Genomic DNA, 11,116 nt, shown 5'->3' on the forward strand with positions numbered 1-11,116 from the left:
AAATATGTGCCCTAGCCTTCTGCAAGGGCTCTCATTTAACTCCCACTTTACAATAGTCTCAGTTTTTAATTTTAATTACTAGTTTGGGAACAATGAAAGTCTTTACTTGTGAGAAAAATTTCTTAAGATAATACAGAAGAGATGTTTATCTTATTCAATATTTCCATGTGTAAGGACTGCAGTCTCTCCCAAAATCCTGTCGCAGATCAGTCTAGATATTCAACATTGTTATGTTTAATGCTCCAAAATAGAGAGATACACCTTCAGTTTACTAGAAGTACAATATATATATCTAGCGCAAGGTTTTACTCACATGCAACCTGTATTTCTTCCTGATAATCTAAAGGGTAAAAAGTAATTGAAATGTATGTGTATATATGGATTTAGGTATTTGGGAGAGGTGAGGCTCCCAGCTAAAATATGATATTAGGATCTTTTTTATCTAATTCACATAGAGAAGGAATATTTGACTCCATGAGGAGAATTTCCAGGTTTCAGAAAGAAATGCATTCTGTTGACAGATTTCTCACACACATGTATGCAGACACACACCTTGCCTGTCAAACAAGCATGTGAATAATCAGAAAGACCATATCATTTGCTGCATAGGTTTTCCCAGCCTTGCAGTACATACTTGGAGGAGGAGAAAAGTCACAAAGACCCACAGTCAGGATTAGAGCTTAAAAAGCTAGTGGATTCTAACCAGTGCTCTTGCTTCTTTAGGTTTCTGAGGTTCTACCTTTCATCTTCTCTAGTGAGTTCTTATGGAATTGGAGGTGTTTATTGTCTACTCTGAATATATCTTAATAACAAAGAAACACTGATTTATTTAGTCTCCTGTATAAACTTTATTTTCCAATAATTCCATTTTTCATTGTATTTGTTTTCTGGGCTCTTCCAAGGATTTCAAATCAGTTTTGAGAATAAGAACACCTAAATTCAGCCCTGGGGCTAATATGAAGAATAGTGGGAAGAATTTTCCTAATTGTGGCATTCTATATGCTACATGTGTTTTGTTTGAGACAGGATCTCACTCTGTAGCCAACTGATCTGGTTAGGTCTCTGTCCCCACCCAAATCTCATCTTGCAGCTCCCATAATTCCCACATGTTGTGGGAGAGACCCAGTGGAAGATAACTGAATCATGGGGGCAGTTCTTCCATAATATTCTTGTGGTAGTAAATAAGTCTCAGAAGATGTGATGGTTTTATAAGGAAAAACCCCTTTTGCTTGGCTCTCTCTCTTTGCCTGCTGCCATCTGTGTAAGACATGACTGGCTCCTCTTTGTCTTCTGGCATGATTATGAGGCCTCCCCAACCATATGAACTATAAATCCATTAAACCTACTCTTCTTCCCAGTATTGGTTATGTCTTTATCAGCAGCATGAAAACAGACTAAAACAGTAAACTGGTACCAGTAAAGTGGGGTGCTGCTGAAAAGACACCCAAAAATGTGGAAGTGACTTTGGAACTGAGTAACAGGCAGAGGTTGGGAACGGTTTGGAGGGTTCAGAAGAAGACAAGAAAATGTGGGAAATTTTGAAATTTCCTAGAGGCTTGTTGAATGGCTTTGCCCAAAATGCTGATAGGGATATGGACAGTAAAGTCCAGGCTGAGGTGGTCTCAGATGGAGATGAGGAACTTGTTGGGAACTGGAACAAGGTGACTCTTGCTATGTTTTAGCAAAGACACTGGTGGTGTTTTTCCCCAGCCCTGGAGATCTGTGGAACTTTGAACTTGAAAGAAATGATTTAGGGTATCTGGTAGAAGAAATTTCTAAGCAGCAAAATATTCAAGGACTGACATGGGTGCTGTCAGATGCTCTCAGTTTTATAAGGCAAGCAGAGCATAAAAGTTCAAAAAATTTGCAGTGTAACAATGCAACAGAAAAGAAAATCACATTTTTGAGGGGAATTTCAAGCTGGCAGTAGAAATCTATAAAAGTAACAAAAAGCTGAAGGTTAATCCCCAAGACAATGGGGTAAATGTCTCCAGGGCATGTCAGAGGTCTTCATGGCAGCCCTTCCCATTACAGGTCTGGAGGCCTAGTAGGAAATAATGGTCTTGTGGACTGAGCCCAGGTCCTTCTGCTGTGTGCAGTCTAGGGATTTGGTGCCCTGTGTCCTAGCTGCTCCAGCCATGACTAAAAGGGGCCAAGCTATAGCTTGGGCCATGGCTTCAGAGGGTGCCAGTCCCAAGCCTTGGCAACTTCTATGTAGTGTTAAGCCTGCGGGTGCACAGAAGTCAAGAACTGAGGTTTGGAAACCTCTGCCTAGATTTCAGAGATGTATAGTAATGTCTGGATGTCTAGGCAAAAGTTTGCTGAAGAGGCGGGGCTCTCATGGAAAACCTCCACTACAGCAGTGCAGAATGGAAAGTAGGGTCGGGCCCCACCCCAGAGTCCTTGCTGGGGTTTCGTCTAGTAGAGCTGTGAGAAGAGGGCTACCATCCTTCAGCCCCCAGAATGGTAGGTCCACCAGCAGGTTGCACCCATGTGCCTGGAAAAGTCACAGACACTCAACACCAGCCTGTGAAAGCAGCAAGGAGGGAGGCTATGCCCTGCAGAGTCACAGAGTCATGGAGTTCTTGTATCAGTGTGACCCAGGTGCAAGACATGGAGTTAGAGGAGATCATTTTGGAGCTTTAAGATTTGACTGTCCTGCTGGATTTGGGACTTGCAAGGGGCCTGTATCCCCTTTGTTTTGGCCAATTTCTCCCATTTGGAATGGTTGTATTTATCTGATGCCTGTATTCCCACTGTATCTAGGAAGTAACTAACTTACTTTTGAATTTACAGGCTCATAGGTAGAAGCGACTTGTTTTGTCTCAGATGATACATGGGATTATGGACTTTTGAGTTAATGCTGAAATGAGTTAAGACTTTGGAAGAATGTTGGGAAGGCATGATTGGTTTTGAAATGTGAAGACATGGGATTTGGGAGGGGACAGGGGCAAAATAACACGGTTTAGTTCTGTGTCCCCACCCAAATCTCATTTTATAGCTCCCATAATTCCCATGTGTTGTGGGAGGGACCCAGTGGGAGATAACTGAATCGGTGGTGGTTCTTCCCATACTGTTCTTATGGTAATAAATGAGTCTCATGAGACCTGATGGTTTTTTTAAGAGGTTTCCACTTTTGCTTCTTTCCCATTCTCTTCTCTTGTCTGCTGCCATGGTGAGACGTTCTTTCACCTTTTGCCATGATTGTGAGGCCTCTCTAGCCATGTGGAACTGTGAGTCCAGTAAACCTCTTTCTTCTGTAAATGGCCCAGTCTCCACTATGTCTTTATCAGCAGCATGAAAGCAGACTAATACACCTAGGCTGGAGTGCAGTTGTACAATCACAGCTCACTGCACCCTTGGACTTCTGGGCTCAAGTAATCCTCCCACCTCAGCCTCCTGAATAGGTGGAACCACAAGTATGTGCTACCATGCCTGGCTAATTTTTTGTAATTTTTTGTAGAGATGGGGTTTCTCTGTGTTACCCAGGCTGGTCTTGAATACCTGGGCTCAAGTGATCTACCCACCTCAGCCTCCCAAAATGCTAGAATTACAGGCATGAGTCACTGTGCCCAACCTGTCTTGCATATTATTAAAGATCAAATAATGTTAGAATTGCAAGTAAATTCTAAATATTTCATGTTGAGATGAGGCAACTGGGGCTTAAAGGAACTAAATGATATTCTCAAAGTTAATAACTGAAAATACCATAAAAACTTTTTGAATAATTATTTGATGTTTTTTCTATTATAGTCTACCCTCACTTAAGATAACAGTTCAAAAAAATGCAATACATATATGCATAGGATATTTATTATTGGGTAATTTATTGATGTTAAATTTCCACCACATAAATACTGATTTCTTGGGCCAGTGTAGATGTGATATGCTTTCTGATAAATAAAACCACTTTGCTGTGAAAGACAAAGCCATGTCTCTCATATATTTGAAAGTGGTCAAAAAGAAAATAGAACTTCTCTATTAACATTTACTGAAAACCACAAGGAATATAGTATTATAATCATTATGCATAATTCCTAACATTTTAGTAAATAAACTTGATTTACAAACTTGCTTATAACCAAGTCCATCCATGTCACTGACACAATCATTAAGGGTAGGAAACCAGAGACAACCCTGGAATTTCCACTTGTATGTTTTAGCTTCCTACATTGAGTACTTGGGGCCAAGAAGCTAATGCCGGAAAACCTTCCCATCTCAAGATCTTTAACTTATGATCACCTGCAAAGTCTCTTCCTTTTGCAGTTCAAGGTAAAGTATTCATACATCTTGGGGAAGGGGACATTACTCTTTCTACCACAGAGTCAGAGGAACTTAAGGTGACCTGAGAAGACTTCCCATGAGATGATGTTGGTGGTATCTTATGTGATAAGTAGATTTCCATACAGATGGCGTATGTACTAGGGGAAGGGAGAAAGGATGGATTCTAGGCTGAGAGAGGCTTATACAAAACAGAGTCAAAAGTCTTTCATCCATTGCTTCCTTGTTAAATATACAATCTGCCAAAGAAGGAAACTGACATTCCTAGTCATTGTGCTCATTCTTGCATCTGCTACTCTTCTGGAGGTTTTCACAGATTAATATCACATTTCCATACCTAGCCACATACTAGGGTTAAACCAGCTGATCTATTCAAAAGGTTGTTTTCTCCCTTTTTAAAGCTGAATACAGTATTTTTTCTTGTTTAGAGTTCAAACAATCTTTTCATTATTCACAAGGGCTGAATAATGTCATCAATTAGAAATCGTGCTGAAATACAATCTGCGTCCTACTTAAGTCTACCAAGGTTTCCATCGTCTGCTCCTATTGACTTGCATAGGCTATTTTCAAAGTATTCATCTCCTTGAGTGGCCTACTTTGAGTTCTAAACCTCCTATCGGACCACCATCAAGGCAGGGGCTGACTGAATGCAGTGCGTTTTTGTTTTTCATATAAAGGGACAACATTCTCCAGTCTGGGTGAGGAGTATGTGAAAGTGAATCAAAAGCAGAATTAATAGGGAGAATGAGGAGCAAGATTTAAGCCCATGATTATCCTTTCAGACTGTTAATACACTGCTGCCTCTAGCCTGTTTCATCAGACTCCCTTTACAGGGTCCAGGTCTGGGGACATTTGTAGCCAACTCCATACACCAACACCATGGATTTATGCCAAGAACTGTCCTCAAACAGGAATGTCAGGGGCCTGGAGAGTGTAATCAAAGCTGCCTCCCTTGCACATTTCAAAACTAGTCATCCTGCTCCAAGCTAAAGCTGAGTCAAGCTATCTGATGGTTCCAAGATAGGTTGGATCTATTTTTCCAAGCGTACGCAGTGGGATGTCTAAATCTGTGAGTTACACAGAGGTTTCTTACCATTTAGGGGTCTCAGATCAAGCTAGATAATTGCAATGTTCCCCTGAGAGAGTTGATATTTGGTAGTAGACTTAAACCTGTCTATTCTTAACTATCCCTCAGGTAGGAGCAAGCCACAAATTTAACTAAACCTCAAAGGTAATGTGACTAACATCAAGGGAGGTACAGTGACACAAGTGGTTGGGGCTGGTGTCTAACTCCTTCCTCTTAAATGTTATTTTAAACAAATTCCTGTTTTGTTTTTTTATTGTGGAAAGAAGTCTACTTGATATATATTATTTAGGAATATTTTTATGTTGCCTTTTTATAATAACATATTTCTGTTTCTTTTGTGTTTTGTCCCCCTGAATATGTCCCCACACTCTTGTGCTATTTCTTTGGATCCTTTCCTCAGTGACCTAGCCTAATTTCCAAGGATAGTTGCATTCCCACTTGCTTTTCAGATTTCTTATTGCCCTGATTTTTGCAAAGTTTGTATTTTTCTATTGTCTTCGTCTTCTCTATGCATTGGGAATTTGGGCTATCGTAAAAGTTCCCCTTGCAAAGCAACAATGCCATGAGAATTTATTTAACAAATCATCCAGAAAGATTGTAAAATATATCCTATGACTGTTTATATCTCAACATTCACGGCAGGGTCCAAGGATGTCTGAGGAACCCTCAGCATTTAAGCAAAAACTAATATTTAAATAGTGCCTGTCACCTGCCAAGCCCTGTGATGAGAGCCAGGGATGTAAGCTTGAGATCTGACTGTGAGATGAGAGACTTCAGGATGAGTAAGATGTGGTCCCTGCTACAAAGAAGAAAGTCCAGAAAGGACAGATATGCAAATAGTTATAATGCAATGTGATAAGTGCTTTTACAAATGTATGAACTAACTCCTTTGGGAACAGAGATAGAGGAGCAATTAATTCAGCCTGAAGGAGTTCAGGGAAGCTTCAGATAAGAGGTCACATTTCAACTGGGCCTTGAGAGAAGAGTGGGACTTCACCAGGTACTTAAGGCCACCGAAAGGATGGAAGGGAAAGAGGGGAAGTATATCACAAGTAGAAGGATGAGCATGAACAAGGGTTCAAGGAAGTTCAAGGGTCGGTCCCTGGCACATGATTAACTCTAATAAGTGTCTTTGAATGAGTGAATGAATACGCATTTGAAGACTTGTCTACAACCTCACTCTCATATCTCAAAGTATGGGTGTAAAAAGAGGGACATATTGTGGCTGATTGCATGCTGCTTCCGGGGGTTTATAGCTTGAGACCCTCTGCCGTGGTTACCACCATTGGCATAGAGACAGAGGCCCTCTAACAAACTCTCACTTTCTTTCCTTTTTGAGGAGTAACAAGGAGGATACTGTAAAGGAATTACGACATTCGCATTCCTTAACTTAGCACTCGGAGCCTCTTTCTGTGCTAATGGGAAGCTGAATGGCAATGACATGAGCCCTCGATTTGAAGGCAGATGGTTAATAACTAGCTAAAGGGGAAGGAATGGGTGGAGCATGCCAGGTAGTCAGAACAGCAGGAAAAAAAAGGCTTCTCAGAGAAAGGGACCCTGCAAAATGGTCCTGGTGGCTGAACTGCAGAGAATAAGGGAAAATGCAGTTGTTAACGGCTCTAGAATAAAGAAGCTGGGCACGGTGGCTCATGCCTGTAATCCCAGCACTTTGGGAGGTCGAGGAGGGCAGATCACGTGATCAAGAGATGGAGACCATCATGACTAATATGGTGAAACCCTGTCTCTACTAAAAATACAAAAATTAGCTGTGCGTAGTGGTGTGCGCCTATAGTCTCAGATACTCTACCTAGGAGGCTGAGGCAGGAGAATCGCTTGAACTGCAGAGGTGGAGGTTGCAGTGAGCAGAGATCACCACTGCATTCCAGCCTCAGTGGCAGAGTGAGACTCCGTCTCAAAAAAAAAAAAAAAAAGGCCAGGCCTTGCAATACTGTGCAGAACAAGTCAAAACAGTGGTTAAGTAGGAGTAAGTAGGAGTTTACTATGAAAGGGTTTGCATTTCAAAATAAAAATCACTCTGCCTTATGAAAGGCTGAGGGTTGGAAAATATCTGTGGGGGCAGGTGCTTCAGTGGATGGTAGGACAGGAGTCTAGAGTACTTGTTCAGTCAAGAGGATATGGTAGCATGAAGTCAGGATGGCAGTGAAGTTGAAGAGAGATAGATTTGAAAGAGACTTAGAACATAAAATAGAAAGTGTAAACAACAGAGGAAGGCAGCAAACCACACTGCCATTTGTGTACCTATGCAACAATCTTACAAGTTCTTCACATGTACCCCCAAACCTAAAATGCAATAAAAAATATATATACAAAAGAAAGTGTAAACTCCTACTACATATTTAAATATTTAATAATATTTGTCAAAACATGTAAATAATTTTAATTAAGATGTGCAGTGATTCCTTGACCCTTTCAGCAGGTATTTACTGAGTACCAATTATTAGTCAAGTAAATGTGGCCAAGGCACCAAAGACCCAGCTGAAGCCAGATCTAACGAAATTTATATCCTGGTGGACAGACAATAAACAAATAGCTTTGTGGACAGGGTGATTTGAGATAGTGCTGAGAACTGGAGCAGTAAGACACCGCTTCAGATCAGGTGGTTAGGAAAGGCATGTCCCAGGAACACCTGGGTCACCCAAGCGACAGGAAGTCCGCCATCTGGAGGTGCCCACAGACTGGAGATCTATGGTGGACTTCCTGTCACTTGGGTGACTCAGGTGTTCCTGAGTCCAGTCTCCTTATTGTCTTGCTGATCTCTCTTTCTCTTTCTGTTTTTTAGGTCTAATAAAAAGTTGTGGGCTTTTTTTTTCCACACTTGTCTATGTTCTCAGGAGTCTCTCTTCATTTAACTCCTCTGTGCCACAGCAGTAAAACCACTAGGGATCATAGGACATTTTGCTTCCTTTTGCCTCAGGGGCAGAAGGGACTCCTATTACCCTGGAAAAAATTAAACAGAAAACCACAAACTAAGCACTCTCCTCAATCTCCACCACACAAATCCTTTTAAAAGCTATTTCTTTAAACAGACTCACGTTAAAACTGATAAAAACTTCACAATCTATTTTCTTTAAAAAAATTTAATTAACAGTTTAACATACATTGAATTGCTGATCAATACAATGATCTGAACCCCTTAGTAATATTAGAGTTGTGATTTTATGGGAATACCAAATGTCTGCAGAAGTCATGTTCAAAAGGGTTATAGTGTTAAACTTATAGTTCTGTCAATGTTTAGAAATTTGCCTTTAGTTACCCATTTGTCTCTTTTTAAAGTTGTTCTAAGTTGAAATATTAACTATGTTGCATATTAGGGGTTAATGACATTTGGAATTATTCAAAGTTTGAAATCTGCAAAAGATAAATGTTTCAATCAGTCTTTGTATATAGCTATATCTATATAGATATATTTTAACAGATAGATAATATATTTTCATTAAGCAAGTACCATATGGTATCTTAGAATACAGTGAAATTGCTTCGACTACTTCTATTATAGTGTCTGAAATGTTCATTCTAATTTTCCATGTTCTCGTAGAGAAGGAATCTGAAACCTTGAGGGAAAAGAAAACATACAAATGCTATTAGAGTACACATTTTTGAGCAGCAGGAAGTCAGTAGTAAGTGTCAGAGATTGATAAGGATTGTGTTCTATATATAAACAATTGCCATCAGGTGTACCCTGGTACTAGGTCACCCATGCACCCAAGCAGTAATTTGAGCAATTTAGAATTTCAGGCAGCCTAGAGAGGGAATAAATTATTGAAAAGTTTAACTTCAAGTGTAAAATATATCTTTCTGGCAGATTTCTCATAGAAACGGATTCTGTCCTTTCATATTAATTTAGATTTGTTTATTGAATCAGATTTTTAAATAATTTATTTACAACACACACACACAAATGTGTTGGTGTATCATTTGTTAAGCAAAATTAGGAGGTGACCCAGAAATGGAGAATAGCTGTACATATATATTTGGTGTTTTCTACCTAGAGCAGGCCATAAAGTAAAACTGAGAAGAGCTTTACTACTGAATAAATGTTGAGTTTTAATCAAACTTTGCTATATTTTTCATATTGTTGAAATCAAACCCAAATCAATAGAGATATAAGTACTGACTAAAACCATGGTTACATACAAGGTTCTTATTTCTAGATGGCTACTCTAAATCCTACTAACTTTATTATTGAAAAATAGTTAAGAATTCATTCTAGAATCTAGAATCTCAGATAGATTCCATCTTTATTAGCTTGGAATCTATTTGAATCAAATGGAACATTCTTCACATCAGATAATTCACTATCTGGCAAAGCTTGCTAGTTCTCTTCAGACACATTCTTTTCTTTTTTTCGTTTATATTACAGCTCCAAAGTTTTAAGTTATATGATGACATTTCCAAACCTCCCTTGAAAATGTGACCATATGACAAAGTTGTGGCTAGGACTATACAGGTGGAAATGATGTGTGCCACTCACAGGGCACACTCCTCAAAAGAACAGGTTGTCCTGCACTGGCTCATTCCCACCGGCTGGGATGCAGATATCTTGTCTGGAGCCACAGCTGCCATCCTGAATCAAGAGATAAAAGTCTCTTTTTCTTTGTAGCACATGGTTGTTGCATGAGAGATTGATAAATTTCTATTTTTTAAATTCACTCGATTTGGGTACCCATTTAGTCTACTCTAATATATTCCTCTCTATCAGCATCTGGTTCTCTCAGATGTTCCTGACTTCAAAAATCTCACTCATTATTTTATCATTTATGAAATTACCACTTTGATGAGGAATTAATTTTGATGGCTGGGTGTGGTGGCTCACGCCAGTAATCCCAGCACTTAGGGAGGGCGAAATGGGCAGATCACCTGAGGTCAGGAGTTCAAGACCAGCCTGGCCAACTTATAGTGAAACCCCATCTCTCTAAAAAGTACAGAAATTAACCAGGCATAGTAAAATACACAAATTAACCAGGCATGGTAGACCACGCCTGTAGTGCCAGCTACTTGAGATGCTGAGGCAGGAGAATCACTTGAACCTGAGAGGTGGAGGTTGCAGTGAGCCGAGATCTCACCACTGCACTCCAGTCTGGGCAACAGACCAAGACTCTGTCTCTCAAAAAAAAAAAAAAAAAAAAAAAAAAAGAGGAGAAAGAAATGAAATTTGAAGCATTTATATGAATTGTTAAATTTGTTATATTTTTTAAAGCCTCATGCTCTTCAGATGCAAATGAACGCTCTATTGTTTTAAAACTGTAATGCACTCTTGGTAGATAAAAATTTGGGGGTTATGGAGATGTCAGAAGTACACATATAGTTTCATTGTGTGACCGAATTTTAGCTTTTCAGGAAGGAGTTTTTGACATTCAGTCTGCAATGTGCCATAGATGAAATCACAAATTATCTCAAAGGGATCTTCTGGAAACTACAGGGCCATGACTGAACGTTGGAATTAATAGGAATGAGGAAAATAGAGTAAGAAAAAGATGCTACTGTGTCATTTATAGCTTTTAGAAATCAAATTATGATCTAAATCATATTAGTAGACATCTATACCCTTTGTTTGCTTTTAAAATGGGAAACCCTATGAGGACAGGGACCATGTTTATTGCATGTATCTTCATATTCCCAGGTTAAAGGGACTTAGAAATGTTTGCAGAATGACTGAGTTAATATTCTTTTTAATGCCACATTTCTCACTGGAAGCATCTTGTCTCTCTTTCTTCGCAGAATGGTATC

Source organism: Aotus nancymaae, unplaced genomic scaffold (assembly GCF_030222135.1).
Source record: "Aotus nancymaae isolate 86718 unplaced genomic scaffold, 86718_ANA_hifiasm-v0.15.2.pri h1tg000006l, whole genome shotgun sequence".
Lineage (NCBI taxonomy): Eukaryota > Metazoa > Chordata > Mammalia > Primates > Aotidae > Aotus > Aotus nancymaae.